We start from the raw sequence: 16269 nt of genomic DNA on the forward strand, positions 1-16269 counted from the left end.
ATAATTTATGAAATATTCATGCTATTATACTATCCATCTATAATATTTTATAAGCATTTATATGTCATTTTATATGATTTTTGGGACTAACCTATTAACCTAGAGCCCAGTGCCACTTTTTGTTTTCTCCTTGTTTTTGTATTTTACAGAAAAGGGATACCAAACGAAGTCCAATTGACGTGCCAATTTTTGAGGATTTTTTCTGGACCAAAAGAAGACCAAGGAGCATCGGAGTTGGGCCAGGGGAGTCCCAGGCTGCCCATGAGAGTGGGGCGCGCGCCCCCCCTAGGGCGTGACCCCCTATCTCATGGACAGCCCGAAGGCCCCCTTGACGTGAAACCAACGCCAAAAATTCCTATAAATACTGAAACTTTCGGGAATTAACCTAGATCGGAAGTTTCACCGCCGCAAGCCTCTGTTGCCATGAGAAATCAATCTAGGCCCTCTCTGGCACCCTGCCGGAGGGGGCCATCATCACCAGAGGCCATGGAGGAGGATCTCGGAGGGGCCATCATCGCCATGAAGGCCAAGGACTAGAGGGGGAAAGCCATGGAGGAGGAAGAACAAGGGGGGGGGGGACCTCTCCTCCTCTCTCTTGGTGGCACCGGAGTGCCACCGAGAGGGGAATCATCGTCGCGGTGATCGTCTTCATCAACATCAGCATCATCATCACCATCCTCATCTCTTTTACGCGGTCCACTCTCCCGCACCCCGCTGTAATCCCTACTTGAACATGGTGCTTTATGCCGCATATTATGATTCAATGATGTGTTGCCATCCTATGATGTTTTGAGTAGATATCTTTTGTCTTTGGGTTGATTGGTGATCTAGATTGGTATGAGTTGTATGTTTCACTTTAATGCTGTCCTATGGTGCCCTCCGTGTCGCGCAAGCGTGAGGGATTCCCGCTGTAGGGTGTCGCAATACGTTCATAATTCGCTTATAGTGGGTTGGTGAGTGACGGAAACACAAACCCGAGTAAGAGGGGTTGTTGCGTATGGGAATAAAGAGGACTTGATGCTTTAATGCTATGGTTGGGTTTTACCTTAATGATCTTTAGTATTTGCGGACGCTTGCTAGAGTTCCTATCATAAGTGCATATGATCCAAGTAGAGAAAGTATGTTAGCTTTTGCCTCTCCCTCATATGAAATTGCAATAGTGATCACCGGTCTTGTTAACAATTGCTTAGGATAATTCCGCACAACTATCCACCATTATTCCACACTCGCTATTTATATTATTTAGTAATATATTCTAACTTTATGATAACAACACCTACTTTTATGTTTTAGCTCTCCGACATCATACAAAGTTATCCTCTTTATACCCACAACACAGTTTTATTTCTTGTTTCTGGTTGGAAGCAAACGTTCAGTGCACGTAGAGTCGTATCCGTGGCAGATAGGGCTTGAGAGAATATTGATCTTACCTTCAGCTTCTTGTGGGCTCGACACTCCATACTTATCACTTCCATCTTTGGGAATTGCTACGATGATTCCCTGCACTTGGGGATTATCAAAGTATCATATGGTCAGTTGGCCGGATATTTGCAAGCCCAGGGAGCAGGGCAGCCTGGGCATTATGTGCTCTAAGCGAATGAATATCGCCCTTCTCTCCCGGTGGCTTTGGCGCATCTGGCAAGGCCATGGTGGTCTTTGGCTCGACATCATCCGGAACAAATACCTGCGCGGGCAGCCCCTTGCCTTCTGCCAGAGAACTGGCGGCTCCCAGTTCTGGCAGTCGGTCGTCCATCTCCTTCCGGTTCTCCGCATCGGGACTTCCATCTCGGTCGGCTCCGGAGCGTCGAATTTGTTCTGGTTCGATCGTTGGGCCGGAGACGCTCACTTCGCGGCGCGCTTTCTCGGCCTATTTTCCATCGCCATTGACCTTGTGATCTCTGTCGAGAGGGCCCTTATTGACTTAGTGCGCCTCGCCTTCCCAAGGCCATTTGGGCCCCCAGAATCTGCTGCTTGGCGCGAGTTGTTGGACTATTTTGCCCTCCATGAGCCTAGGATGGACGATGGCCCCGACCAGGTGCATTGGCGCCTGGAGCAATCTGGCCAGTTCTCGATCAAGCCTCTCTACCTGGCCATCGCCCCCTCCTTCGCCTCCCCCCTCCTCTCGAAGGTTTGGTCCATCCGCCTGCCTCTAAAGATCCGGATCTTCATGTGGCAATGGATTCGCGATCGGGTTCCGTCCGGGGTTGAGGTTCGCAAGCGAAATGGCCCGGGCTCGGGCATCTGCCCCCTCTGCGGTGTTCCCGAAGACTCGAATCACATCTTCTTCTCCTACGTGTCCGCTCAATTTGTTTGGAGCTGCTTTCGCGAAGTGGTTGGTGGAGATTGGTGCCACACCAACTTTCTCGACTTATTTGCCGACCTCTAGAACTCCCCCTTGTCGTCTCGCCACATTAGGTGGCTTGAGATTGGGGTCATTGCCTGGACCCTCTGGATGATCCGCAATAAGCTTGTGATCCAGCGCACTCCTCTTCGACGAGCTACTGACGCGATCTTCAAACTCTCTGGTTTCTTGCAGCTTTGGCAGCCGCTTAGCCGCCCTCAGGACCGCGACGCCATCTCCACCTTCATCGCCGACCTCCGATCGATGCCCGTCCGTCTACCATCTGCATAACTCATCGCCGACCATGTTTTTAGTTGTTAAAACCTCAAGGCTGTCTTCCTGAAGATTGATTTCCATAATGCCTATGATACTGTTAGTTGGTCCTTCCTTCGGGAAGTGTTACTCCGGAAGGGCTTCGACGACCGTTGGATCACCAAAGTTATGCAGATGGTCTCTTGCGGTCGCACGGCTGTTAACATCAACAGCAAGATCGGTCCTTTCTCCCCCACCCTATGTGGGGTTCGACAAGGCGACCCCTTCTCCCCGTTCCGGCCTGTTCAACATGGTCGTGGACGCCCTTGCCACCATCCTAGATAAGGCGAAGGCTGCTGGCCATATTCGTGGGATCACCCCCCACCTTGCCGGAGGGTCCGGGATTTCCCTCCTCCAGTATGCCGACGGCACCATCATCATGGTCGAAGGCTCGGAGGCGGACATTTCCAACCTCAAGTTCCTCCTCCTATGCTTCCAACAAATGTCTGGCCTTAAGATTAACTTCGACAAGAGTGATGTCATGGTGATGGGCTACCCTCCCGAGGAGTGTCTAGCCACTGCCAACCGGCTTAACTGCCGCCTGGGCTCCTTTCCCATGACCTACTCGGGTATGCCCATTAGTGACTCCCGGCTCACCGTCGTAGACTTACGCCCGACCGTGGCCAAGCTCCAAACGTGCATCGAACCTTGGCAGGGGAGGTGGTTATCTAAGGCAGCCCGGACTATTCTCATCAACTCTTCCCTCTCTAGCCTCTTATTATTTCTTATGAGCTTCTACAGCCTCCACGAGACCCTGCACCATGAGATTGCCAAAGTACAGTCTCGCTTCTACTGGACTGGCGAGAATGACAAGCAGAAGTATCATATGGTCAGTTGGCCGGACATTTGCAAGCCCAGGGAGCAGGGCGGCCTGGGCATTATGTGCTCTAAGCGAATGAATATCACCCTTCTCTCCCGGTGGCTTTGGCGCATCTCGCAAGGCCATGGCGGTCTTTGGCTCGACATCATCCGGAACAAATACCTGCGCGGGCAGCCCCTTGCCTTCTGCCAGAGAACTGGCGGCTCCTAGTTCTGGCACTCGGTCGTCCAGTTCCTTCCGGTTCTCCGCATCGGGACTTCCATCTCGGTCGGCTCCGGAGCATCGACTTTGTTCTGGTTTGATCGTTGGGCCGGAGACGCCCTTGCCACCATCCTAGATAAGGCGAAGGCTGCTGGCCATATTCGTGGGATCACCCCCCACCTTGCCGGAGGGTCCGGGATTTCCCTCCTCCAGTATGCCGACGACACCATCATCATGGTCGAAGGCTCGGAGGCGGACATTTCCAACCTCAAGTTCCTCCTCCTATGCTTCCAACAAATGTCTGGCCTTAAGATTAACTTCGACAAGAGTGATGTCATGGTGATGGGCTACCCTCCCGAGGAGTGTCTAGCCACTGCCAACTGGCTTAACTGCCGCCTGGGCTCCTTTCCCATGACCTACTCGGGTATGCCCATTAGTGACTCCCGGCTCACCGTCGTAGACTTGCGCCCGACCGTGGCCAAGCTCCAAACGTGCATCGAACCTTGGCAGGGGAGGTGGTTATCTAAGGCAGCCCGGACTATTCTCATCAACTCTTCCCTCTCCAGCCTCTTATTATTTCTTATGAGCTTCTACAGCCTCCACGAGACCCTGCACCATGAGATTGCCAAAGTACAGTCTCGCTTCTACTGGACTGGCGAGAATGACAAGCAGAAGTATCATATGGTCAGTTGGCCGGACATTTGCAAGCCCAGGGAGCAGGGCGGCCTGGGCATTATGTGCTCTAAGCGAATGAATATCACCCTTCTCTCCCGGTGGCTTTGGCGCATCTCGCAAGGCCATGGAGGTCTTTGGCTCGACATCATCCGGAACAAATACCTGCGCGGGCAGCCCCTTGCCTTCTGCCAGAGAACTGGCGGCTCCTAGTTCTGGCACTCCGTCGTCCAGTTCCTTCCGGTTCTCCGCATCGGGACTTCCATCTCGGTCGGCTCCGGAGCATCGACTTTGTTCTGGTTTGATCGTTGGGCCGGAGACGCTCCCTTCGCCGCCTCCGCCGGATCCAGACTAGGCGCACAACCTAAAATGACTTATGCACCTGGACGTAGGGAGTATAACCAGTTAGAGGGGTAAAAACCCGGTTGCGCCCACTCTAGCTGATCCCCTGTAACCAGTAAAAGGAGCAAAAACCTGGTTTTACTCCTCTAATCGGGCCCCAAAATCCATAGAGGAGAATAATTTTTCCTCCACCATTTATCTGGCGTCTATATTTACTCTGCCGCTTGGCAGCAGAGTAAATAACCCACCCTCCTCTGCCACTCCTCCTCCCCCATCCCCGCCATCGGCGACCCCCCTCCCCCCTCCTCGATGTTCACGCGGCCCATTCCTTCCTAGTGGCTGGGTCTCGTGTTCACCAGTCCCCGCCGCCCATCCACACCGCGGATCGGCGCCGCCAAGAGCGAAGGCGCGGGCGCATTCTCGACTCGACTTCCCGTGGGGCTGGCCGGGGGGGGGCGTCACTCGACGACCCGGCGCCACCAGGGCTGGTGAGTGTGTCGCTGGCTAGAGAGGACCGGGAGGCGAGGGAGCGGATCGCGGGAGAGGCCATAGTCAAGGAGTACATGGCGGACCTCCGCCGCCAGTAGCCCGAGCTTGTTGAGGCGGAGCGCAAGATCTTCAGGGAGTGCGCAACGGAGGGGAAGGTCATCGACGTCTCGGGTGACGACGAGGACGGCGGCACCGATGATGACTTTGACATAGAAGAATGACGAAGGAGCTTCCGCGACTGCAGCAACGACGGCACATGGCCAGACCCCATGGGCAGTAGGAATTCACAGGCGGAGTGGCTTGCCTTCTACAAGTCCGACGATTAAGGTTTTAGACTAGGTAAGTGTTTGGGCCCGGTGCACCGGCCGAAGCGCTCGGCCGGTCGCTTCCCCTTTTCACGCGCGGGACACGCAGGCAGGCGCTTTTTTAGTTGACCCAAACGTTTTTCACTTTTTTTTTCTTTTTTCTTTGCTTCTTCTTCCTTCCGCCAGCCGTCTGACCCCATCTCGTCTCCCCCATTGTAGCGCGTCGAGCAGCTCGCCGTCGGCCATGGATATAGATTGCAGCCCCGCTCGTCTTCCCACCTCCTTTTTTTTCCTTCTCCCTCTCTTCCCTTTTCCTCCTCCTCTCTTCCCCTTTTGTTGCAACCGGCGACAGGCAAAACGCCGGGAGGACCGAGGTGCCCGTGCTACAACCATGGCCAGGGGAGGAGCTGCAACCGCGATACTGGGAGAGTTGCAAACGGCGTTTTCTTGTGCTACAACCATGGACATAAAAAGCTACATCCAGTAGATAAAAAAGCTTCAACCAGACAACAAAATACAGGAATGTTACAACCGTTTGACAAAAAGCTTCAACCTGCAGATGAAAAAGCTTCAACCAGAGATTGAGAAATCTTCCTCGACGACGGCCATGTCGTCTCTCTGTGATTTTGCTGCAACCGAACGATAGAGGAAGATTTCACCCAAGCGCTGCTCAAAACAAAAAAAGTTTCAATGGTTTACAGAAAAGCTTCCATCGTAGAGGGGAAAAGCTTCAACCATTTGTGAGAAAAGCTACAACCGTGTCAATTTTTTGCTACTACCGTTTGTGTGTTTTTGCTACATCCATTCATGCGGCCATGGAGCTTTTTTACGACCGAGGCGTGACCGGCGACGACGAAGACGACATTTTTGTTGCAACAACCTCATTTTTTGCTACCAGTGGCGATGTGTTTTGCTACATCCATTCACGAGGCCATGGTGCTTCAAGCGCGGCGGCAAGTTCCGGCAGCATTCACGATTAGCTACAACTGCGGCGAGTGTTGCATGTGTCGATGGCCGGCAGCGACGGAGTTGCGACGAACTTCATCGCCAAGTTGCGGCTGACGGCGGAGGTGGTAGCTGCCATCCGCGGGGGGTGGGGGATGGGTGCTGCGAGGTCAACGGCAGGCGGGAGGCGGCCCGCGGTGCCGTGCGGCGAGGGGCGGTGGCGCGGCGAGGTGCAGCCTGCTGCGGTGCGGTGCCGCGGGGCGAGGAGCGGGTGCCGTGCAATGCAGGAGGATTTTTTTCAGAGGGATCTCGATCTGGATCGCAGATCTGACGACCCCGGCTCGCGCATCGGACGGCTGGTGCTGGACCGGCCCAACAGTTGGGCCGGCGCACCGGCGCAGATCAGCGCCCTTTAGACTATGCTTCGGTGGTCGCTAAAGTATGGTTCAATGGTTTATCGAATCTTTGTTCATTTAAATTTAAATTTTTTACTCCGTTAAATATGTAGGAGATTGGTTAGAACCGACCAAATTGGGTAGAGTAAGGATGTCGTTTTGGGGAATTCCACACACCGCCAAACTGTCCTTGGTAAGGATGCTTCCATGCAGCCAAAGCCAAAGCCACATGAAGAAGCGGCACTTAGGCTCGACTTAGGCTTGCCAAATCTGAAGAGGACGACAGAGCCAATGAGTTGGGACCGGTATGTGAATACAGAGGTGTACACCTGAGAGTTGTTCCAAACCCATCGTACGGTGTCGGTTTGCTGAGTAATCTGGTTCAGACGCGGACATAGGGCGTCCAAATCCTGAGCAGCCCAAGCATCTTTTTTGACGGACCATACCTTTGCTATCGAAGTGTACTATCTAGGCAAATCTAAGACAAGAATTTTGAGACGGAGGGAGTATATAGGTTTCGGTGTGTTGTTTTTTACTCTGACCATTGTACTGATAGCACTTTGTTTAACGATTTATCATTCATGCCTTGTTCTAGGGGACTTGTCTGACGGCACTTGGGGTGTAGCAAGATGCATGCATGAATTGTTTCTCTGTGCAGAATGATCTGTAACCATCTAATAGATCTAGGCAAAAATTTAATCTGTAATCTTTGCTTGAAATTCGATCCTGAGACTGGATCAGTAGCACGACCAAAATTTGCTTCACATTTAATCAGTAGCACGAGCAAAAATTCGATCCATTTATTATCAATCTGTAATCTTTGCTTGAATTTTTTTTCCAAACGAGAAACAAAGATATTAGAAGACACAGCAGATCATCCTGAGACTGGATCAGCAATGTTGCCCCGATTGAATGCTCCATTGTTTCTCTCCGCAGATAGGTTTGTACCAGGCCAAATGTGAAGCAACATCAATCCACGCAACACTTGGATTTTCTTTACTCTGTTTCCTCTGCACAACGGCATGATAATCAAACGTATTGTAGACTGATCATCACCAGACAAAGACCCCACAGCAAAATGCCAGCACTGCAAGAGGGCCAATGCACCACGAACTACCACCTGCAGCACCAAACCAATTAGTTGCATTACGATTTGCATTCACTGAACAAACCGAATTCAAAATCAGTATTTGAATTTACATGTTTTTCTACCACTCTGAAGGAAGAATTTGAATTTACTCCCTCCGTTCTTAAATACTCTAAAATAAGGGGCTACATACGGAGCAAAATGGGTGAACCGACACTCTAAAATATGTCTATATACATCCGTATGTAGTTTGTATTGAAATTTGAAATCTGTAAAAAACTTTTATTTAGAAACGGAGGGAGTACAAGTTAAAAGCTATGGTAAATGACGGTGCATCAATTCCTCTACAACTCACAAATCGGATGCAATAGCTAACAGAAGGCAAGAACCTTCAACTAAACCTCTTTCAGTGCTAGCTAGGGGAAGACGAGGCAGCAGTGTCAGCTTGGGGAGGAAGATCTTCAGCTGAGCACGTATCAGCAACCAATATTGCAAGGTAAATAAAGTACGATGCTGGTCGGTTCATCTATTATAAAAAGCTCGATTTTGAAACGTCAAATGAATCAGAATAACCAAGAGGGCTAAACTTAGAATACATCTCTTCCGTTGGCTACTAAGATAGAGGGGACAAGTGTATAGAAAGAAAACATTAGACAGGCCAACCATCAGTTTTAAAAAACTCGATTTTGTATTCCTCAAAGAAAATCTCAGGGATATCTTGTTTTAGCATCATCTGACCAGCCCATCAAAAAACATCACACAAGAGGAAGGGTCACTACTCAGATTCAGTGGGCTATGGATTTCTGACAGGCCGAGATTCAATTTTAAAAAGCAGAATTTTGAAATATCAAGTGTATGAGAATAAACATAAGAGTCCTCATTTGCTAAAAACATCTCCATTCTAAGTAAAATCAGATGTTGAATTACTAACCCTACTCAAAACACAAGTGGCAATCATATTGCACAAAAGAGGACTATGTAAGCAGAAATCAATGGATCAGATTTTTGGCTTGGAACCCTCTGATGAGGATTACATGTGTGCACAGTATAATCATAGTCGATCATTTGGGCTCACTACCATTCAGTTTACAAATCAGAACAGATAAACAAAGGAAAAATACAAACAGAAAAAAGAGGGTTAGAGAATGTTGGGTGAGATGGATCAGATTTCTGGCTTGAATCCTATGATAAAGGATCACATTTGCGCACAGTATAATCATAGTTGATCAGCTGGGGAAAGGATCCTCACTTCCATCTAAATGATGGAAGCCAATGTTTAGACACAGACACCTCCAACATTGGTATAAGAAGCTCAGAAATAAAACATCACCAGAAATTTGGACATTTTCTAATGTTACAAAATGTGCCAGAAGACAGGTAACACGACGCAGTTTGATAAAGCACCGTGATGTTTAATGCTGGCCGGTGTTTCCATTCATCTATGCTTCCCTCTACAGGATGACCAAACTGTTAACAACAGGCCATTCTTCCAGTTGTGAAGCAACAAACACAAAACTTTTGTTCAGTAATCAAGCATAAAAAGCACAAAATCCAGTTCTGTGGGATGAACAATATGATCAAATATATCCTCAGTTCAGGTCTCCAAAGTGCTTCCTCACCGGGCCATCAGATGGCACATCAGAAGAACGAAAGTATTTAGGTTGATCATCGGGCAGTTTTAAACATCAGATCAATGACAAAATTTTTACGTTTTTTTTACAAAACATGACATAACCTACAAACGGAAAACACAACATACATTTTTCAAGATGCAATGGCTCAGATCTTGCATAACAGGTTTCTCAGTCATGAGTTTTCAGAAGCAGAACTGGCATGTTTGCTGAAAGTGTTTATCATCACAGCCATGGTCTAACCAGAACACACACAAGTCTAAAATAGGATGACAACAATCAGAGTTTGTTATTTTATGGCTCATATTAATAAATTCAACCATGTTTTCCCTTGTACTTCATGAATTTATCAGAAGCGCGGGTAAGATTCAAATCACTGCCATTAATCAAAAGAAATCCACAGGAAGAGACATAAATAAAGCAGTATACCAATATGCAGACAGGATATAATGAAGCTGATGGGTGGCATCAGATAATAAGCGGAGTTTTGTAAACATATCAAAGATTCAGTGTTTAGCATATAACATTTAACATCATTTGCCACCTGTTGTTCGATAAATTTCTATGGGAAAAAGAGAAGATAAATAGATTCCTTTACACAAGGCATCAGATAATAAGCAGAGATTATTAGTCCACACATGGAATTTTCCATTGAGAGTGTAGGATATCTGATCATCACTTGCCAGCAGGAAAAATAAACAATTCTAAATATTTTAGAACAATTTCTAAGAAGAAAATCTAGGTTTTAATACTTGCAATCAGACTAGATATCTAAAGAATTTTGTAAGTATTAAAACAATACATACTTGAGAGGTGGTCAAAAAATGTTCTGAATATAAGAGTGCTACAACTCACGAACAATTGAGTGTTTGCTTTCATCCACCAAATGAATGCAGGAGCAACAAAATCAGAAACAAAACAAAAACCTAAAGAAATAAAATCATACACTAGGCAAAATATGGACATATTCTTATTCTTGTGTTAATAAATGTGCCAGAAGACAGGTAACACAACACGATTTGATATAATAAACACATAACATTTTTGCATTGCCAACTACTCCCTCCGTCCGGAAATACTTGTCATCAAAATGAATAAAAGAGAATGTTTCTAGAAGTATATTAGTTCTAGATACATCCCCTTCTATCCATTTTGATGACAAGTATTTTCGGACGGAGGGAGTACAAGAGGAAAACATGATATAAACAACATTGTTTTGGGGCGGGAAGAACACATAATAAAGAATTTCCTCAGTTCAGGTCTCCAAATTGCTTCCACACCACGCCATGAGATGGCGCATCAGAAGAACGAAAGTATTTAGTTTGATCATCATTGGAAAGTATTTATGTTATCCTCCAGAGAACAAGATAGTAAAAACAAGTAAATTTCCCAAGAGCAACCTCAGAACATTTGTATATTTGTATCAACAGATTAGTAATTTTCAAAAGGCTGCCAAATAGCAAAAAACAAATAGAGAAGAAAAAAAAGAACAACACTCTTCGATCCATATGAAAGAAAACACCCTAGGAAAAAAAATTAAACTGCACTATCCTCAGTTCGGGTCACCACTTCTTCCAAATAGAGAATTTCAGAACAAGGAAAGTACCATGGTGAAGGATGATCGAGCTGTCTTGTAGGCAAATACATCTCCATCAAGCAAAAGAATAGTACAACAAAAGTGAAGAAAGAAGATCAAGGAACAATAGAAGATCCAATCGGCGGCCCTCAGGGATTATGCTTAAGATGTTCATCAACTAAGTAAACTCAGGTCTCAAAGATGTGCCATCACTGGACTCGCAGAACTGACTGAACTGAAGAGAAGAGAAACTTAAAACCATCAAACATATAACGATAAGCAGGGGCAATTAGCAGTAGGCGAAGCAGATCCCATAAAGTATAGCCCTTTTGGAAAATTCAAGCCTGGTGAAATATAATAGAGGAATTGAATCATCAAGGAGCTCGAGTCACATGATTCCGAACAAAAAGTGTTGTTCAACATGAACTAACACTCAAAGGCTGATAAATTTGTCCTCAGAATTACGGAATGGCAGCATGGACGCATAGCGACCGATCAGCCCCGAAAGATGGTATGATTTAACAGGTTTTTCATCACCGGACAAACATTAACAAAAACACAAACATACAGGTTACATAGATCAAATCTAAACTTTTTGGTGGTTGGACGTCAGAATTGCAGTCAGGCATCCGAGGAAAAAACATTGTATCAACAGTTTCAAGAACAAAAAGGGAGGATGAGAAAAGATCTAACAGCATTAGCTCACAAGCCTGGCTGTGCAAAAGCACTTTTAGCGGCAACTGCGAATGTTTTGAGAATATATCATCATTGCCATAAATTTCCCAGCAGCGAAACATCTACAAATATATCAAAGGGGCATGAAGTCCCAGGATCTGATCAGTGCCTGAAAACTGATTACCGGCCCAATATGCTTGTAGCTACCAGAGAAGGCTAAAAGAACAAGCTAAGTCAGAGAGAATCCCTCAAGGACCGATAGAAAATAACACACTGTAGGAAGGGACATGGGGATTCCAACCAAGACAAACTAACAAAAGCCAAATTAAGGACACTTGTTAAAATAAAATCTACAAGACTAATAACGGGTCATTGACAAGTAGACCTTACCAGACAAAGCAATTATACTACTCTAAAACAGAGTACTGGCTGTGCGCTTGGCTAAGAGAACGCTAGGGGTATTGAAGCCATGAATTGAAACAGCCAATTTTACATGTGATTCGGTGTGATGTTTTTTAAAGACAAAAAAGGCACACCAGACGGTTCATTGGAGACAAGCATGGTTCACCTTCACCATGGCAACCAATAATATCATACAAATTCCGTTAATCAGAGCGCACTTTCACAAGAACTAAAAAGAGGCCTAAACCAATCTGTACCCATGAATATCAATTATATCCCAATGAAGGAGCATTGGCAGTAGTGATCCTTATGATACTGGAATGCAAGCTGTTCAGTTTGGTTCAAACCAGTCAATTTTTTGACAGTCCCAAGTGTTGTTCATCAAACGTGTTCAAAACATTATGTCGTTCTCGGCAAAGCCGTTACCCGCCTGAAACACCATGTAGCATGTTTTATTGGATTGATGAAAGACACTACAAAAAGCATATTTAAAATCAAACGAAAGTGTAGGGATCATGAAAAAAAACAGAAGGGAATGGGGGAGTGGGACTCATCAGGGGATTGACAGACTATCATACATAACATCATCACTTCGCATCAAAATTAATCCATCCTCAAAACAAATCCAACATATCAATAATCGGAGGAATAAGCATCCAAGGGGTCTCAGAACTTCTTAGAGGGTTGTGTTACCGACATTGGCGCATCCGCCTCCAGCACAGGTTTCGTTCCTCATTGCCGGCAATAGCTTAGTTCATCTCCAACAGGAACAAGACTCACAGGATACAAACAAGTTAAAAAACACAGATGCTAAGGATACCGTCCGATAAAAATCGCTAACTGTACCGGTGGAATTAAGATAAATAACCGCTAGTGTGTAGTACTGTGTAGTGATGACTGCAGCCTCAGACCGTCCAGGCAATCAATGTGCCTGTTCAGCAACCAATACAAGTCATCACCGGCCAATATCCTACACGATTATGAAAAAAAGATATGAAAAGAATAGTGCACCGTAATCGTGTCAGATTCGAAGTATTCTCAGCAGCCTTCCGAGGAAGTAAGACAGGGATAACTGTATTTTAATTTTTTACTTGTGATCTCATCATCCACGCCCATACTAATCAGTTAAGATGTGGGAGCTCAGACAGCCAAGGGGTTGTCTGCAGACGCTGCTCAAGAAACTCTAGTCCACAAATCTGTCATCACCGCTACATACAACCTCTCATCGACCATGGAAAGGAACAAGACACGAACCGTACCATTGAACGAGCGACGCGGATGGAGGGAGGGAGGGAAGGAAGGAGGAGAAGGGGGAGAGAGCCGCAGCCCGCAGGCGCATGGGATGAACTTTGAGGTTGGGGATTAATACTTTTTCTCGAGGAGGTGGGGATTTATCTAGGGTTTTCTTCGGCTGCAGATGGGCCGGGCCCACGCATCGGCCTGCTGGGCTGCCGAAAATGAGGCTAACCTGGGCCGGCCCATTAAGGTAGCGAGAGGATGAGATCGAGAGTATTGGCTCAAAAAAAAAATAGGTACCCTCCCGTCGTATCGAACCCAGCATGTGGTTGGATGGTTAGAGGGACTGTGATATCCCCAGCCCACCAGGGTTCAAATCCTGGTGCTCGCATTTATTCCCGGATTTATTTCAGGATTTCCGACGATGGCGCATTCAGTGGGAGGAGATGTTCTCGTCGACGACGAGGTGCCTACGGCGACTTCATAAATTTCAAGATGATATACGGGCTCAGTCTTTCGAAGGTGCTCATAGGGGTAGGATGTGCGTGTATGCGTTCATAGGGGTGAGTGTATGCGCGTGTATATGAGTGCTTGTGTCTGTACTGATGTTCAAAAAAGAACCCAGCAGAATCTCGTCCTGAGAGACAAGGCAAACTATTAAGAACCAAACACCGACGCAGATTTGAAAAAAACAAATCTGAAATTTTGAACGCAATTCTTCTAAGGCAGTGCGAATCATTAAATGCTGAAAACATTTTCCGGAAAGCGTCAACACTTTTTTCACGCAGGAACATTTTTTGTATTTCCAAAACAATGAAAGCACACATTTTCTAAAACTCCCAAAGAAAATTTGAAACGCGAACATTTTTTGAAATTTGCGAGCAATTTTTGAAACAGGAACATTTTTTGAAACTCCTAAAAAATGGAAACAAACATAAGAAAAAAAATGAAGAGGAAAACAAGAAAACCAAATAAAAAATGGAGAAGAAAAAAACCAAACAATAAATGGAGTAAAAAAAAGAAGAACAAACAATAAACAAACTGAACAAAAGAAAAAAGAAGTAAAAATAAAAATAAAGAGTGGAAATAAAAAATGACCTGGGTAAACAAAAAAATCTTATAGTAAAAAAACTAAAATTAATTCAAAAATGAAAATTAAAACAAAAACAATTTTACTAAGGAAGAACGAATTACCCGAAATGAATTATAAAATGAAAGAAAAACTTCGGAGTGTGAGTGTCGACATTCTTTTCTATAAGCTTGGTCAAACTTTATAAAGTTTGACTTCAAAAAAACTAATATGCATAGTAAAAAGAAACCTGAGGAGTATGATGCAAATATGCCTAACATGAAGCATCATAAAAGCCTTTTTTTCAAACCTTTTCTTATATGGAGGAATCAAAAAATATTAAAAGTTTGCACAAAAAAATGCAACACTTGCACAATTCAGTAGTTTAAAAGAACAAGGAATTTTTTAGCAATCGTTTTGTAGTGTCACATAATTGTTGTTTTAATATGTTGTCATATGCACAACTATAGGGGAAAAATCCAACGGCAAAAACATGGACTAAGCACCGACAAAAAAGAATAATAAAACATTTTTATGATAAATTTGATCGATTATTCAAATTAATTTCATTTTGAGTTCCTAAAATAAAATTAGTTTTAGAGGATTGTAATATCAAATGCATCGTCACATGCACAAATTACAGAAGAAAAATCCAACGACTAGATAGTCAACTAAACATTTATGAACAAAGAAATAACTAAAGCAAAAACAAATATTGTTCTAAGGTGGAATGACTTAAGGGCATTAATATTACCCAGGAAAAAGAAAATGAAGGAAAAATACTCAAACCAAGTGAGGAAAAAAAATTCTCTAGCGATTTCATAGAACTTGGCGTTTTTCGAGAATATACACGAATACGCATATACTAGTGTAACTTTCACACAACAATATGATATTTGCAAATACATTGCATAAAACTTATATGTGTACATTGATGCCATACTTAGAGTTCAAACAACTAAATACCAATATACAAACAATTTTTTTAATTAAATCATGCAAGAAATTACATTGGTTATATCCGATATCCACAATATTCTTACACTATGGGCTTTGAGGTGTGGAATTAAGATCAGCGCAACAACCTGGTTGAATTAAGTTTATGGCAGTAAGATACCTAAAACTAATACAAAAAAATGAAACATATATTTTAAGGATCGATGACTTAAGGGCATTGGTATTACCCTAAATAGGAAAGGAAATGAAGGAAAAGCTTCATATCTTGGATGGCAATATTCTTTTCTGTAAGCTTGGTCAAACTTATAAAGTTGACTTAAGGAAAAACTAATATGCCTAGTAAAAAGGAACCCCAGGTGTAGTATGCAAATATGCATAAGATGAACAATTGTAAGGACTTTTTGTCAAATTTTTTTCTTAAATGGAGGAATCAAAATGTATTAAAAGCTTGCACACAAAATATGCAAATCTTGCACACTTAGGTAGTGTGCAAGAACAAGTGTAAACTAGTTCAAATATAATAATCACCAGGATTCAAAATAAGTCAGCACATAAAAAGGAAATTTTATTTTATGTTTATAGAAAAAAATAGTGTCACATAATTGTGGATTAATACGCTATTGCATGCACAACTATAGGTGGAAAAATCCAACGCCAGAAAAAGTCAACTAAGCGTTGGTAAAAAAGATATATTAAATGATATTTTAGTGATTTAAATAGATAAATTACAAAAATAAATTTCATTTTAAGTTTCTAATAGAAAATTAAGTAGCGACAGATGATTGCAACATCAAATACATCATCAGATGCACAA

General features: G+C 44.5%; 10 non-coding genes and 4 pseudogenes across 10 annotated transcripts; all 14 read right to left on the bottom strand.

The window, feature by feature from the left end:
- Window positions 1-8569: 8569 nt before the first annotated feature.
- On the bottom strand, window positions 8570-8647 carry LOC119313217. Its single transcript, XR_005151592.1, has one exon. It is a non-coding gene; the product is annotated as a small nucleolar RNA SNORD36 (small nucleolar RNA).
- Window positions 8648-8901: 254 nt separating this feature from the next.
- LOC119313279 lies at window positions 8902-8990 on the bottom strand (annotated as a pseudogene).
- Window positions 8991-9066: 76 nt separating this feature from the next.
- Window positions 9067-9164, bottom strand: LOC119313278. The gene has a single exon (XR_005151645.1). It is a non-coding gene; the product is annotated as a small nucleolar RNA Z103 (small nucleolar RNA).
- Window positions 9165-9268: 104 nt separating this feature from the next.
- LOC119313485 lies at window positions 9269-9414 on the bottom strand. Its single transcript, XR_005151765.1, has one exon. It is a non-coding gene; the product is annotated as a small nucleolar RNA snoR137 (small nucleolar RNA).
- Window positions 9415-9492: 78 nt separating this feature from the next.
- LOC119313285 lies at window positions 9493-9585 on the bottom strand (annotated as a pseudogene).
- A 96-nt stretch (window positions 9586-9681) lies between these two features.
- On the bottom strand, window positions 9682-9777 carry LOC119313259. Its single transcript, XR_005151626.1, has one exon. It is a non-coding gene; the product is annotated as a small nucleolar RNA Z223 (small nucleolar RNA).
- A 60-nt stretch (window positions 9778-9837) lies between these two features.
- LOC119313479 lies at window positions 9838-9922 on the bottom strand. The gene has a single exon (XR_005151760.1). It is a non-coding gene; the product is annotated as a small nucleolar RNA U36a (small nucleolar RNA).
- Window positions 9923-10001: 79 nt separating this feature from the next.
- On the bottom strand, window positions 10002-10085 carry LOC119313321. Its single transcript, XR_005151658.1, has one exon. It is a non-coding gene; the product is annotated as a small nucleolar RNA R16 (small nucleolar RNA).
- Window positions 10086-10139: 54 nt separating this feature from the next.
- On the bottom strand, window positions 10140-10227 carry LOC119313324. The gene has a single exon (XR_005151661.1). It is a non-coding gene; the product is annotated as a small nucleolar RNA R16 (small nucleolar RNA).
- Window positions 10228-10784: 557 nt separating this feature from the next.
- Window positions 10785-10880, bottom strand: LOC119313281 (annotated as a pseudogene).
- A 381-nt stretch (window positions 10881-11261) lies between these two features.
- On the bottom strand, window positions 11262-11333 carry LOC119313291. Its single transcript, XR_005151652.1, has one exon. It is a non-coding gene; the product is annotated as a small nucleolar RNA R66 (small nucleolar RNA).
- Window positions 11334-11566: 233 nt separating this feature from the next.
- Window positions 11567-11659, bottom strand: LOC119313223. Its single transcript, XR_005151595.1, has one exon. It is a non-coding gene; the product is annotated as a small nucleolar RNA SNORD96 family (small nucleolar RNA).
- Window positions 11660-12855: 1196 nt separating this feature from the next.
- LOC119313441 lies at window positions 12856-12934 on the bottom strand. Its single transcript, XR_005151725.1, has one exon. It is a non-coding gene; the product is annotated as a small nucleolar RNA U61 (small nucleolar RNA).
- A 273-nt stretch (window positions 12935-13207) lies between these two features.
- On the bottom strand, window positions 13208-13307 carry LOC119313319 (annotated as a pseudogene).
- Between the last annotated feature and the right edge of the window lie 2962 nt (window positions 13308-16269).

Source organism: Triticum dicoccoides, chromosome 5B, assembly GCF_002162155.2.
Source record: "Triticum dicoccoides isolate Atlit2015 ecotype Zavitan chromosome 5B, WEW_v2.0, whole genome shotgun sequence".
In the NCBI taxonomy this organism is placed as follows: domain Eukaryota; kingdom Viridiplantae; phylum Streptophyta; class Magnoliopsida; order Poales; family Poaceae; genus Triticum; species Triticum dicoccoides.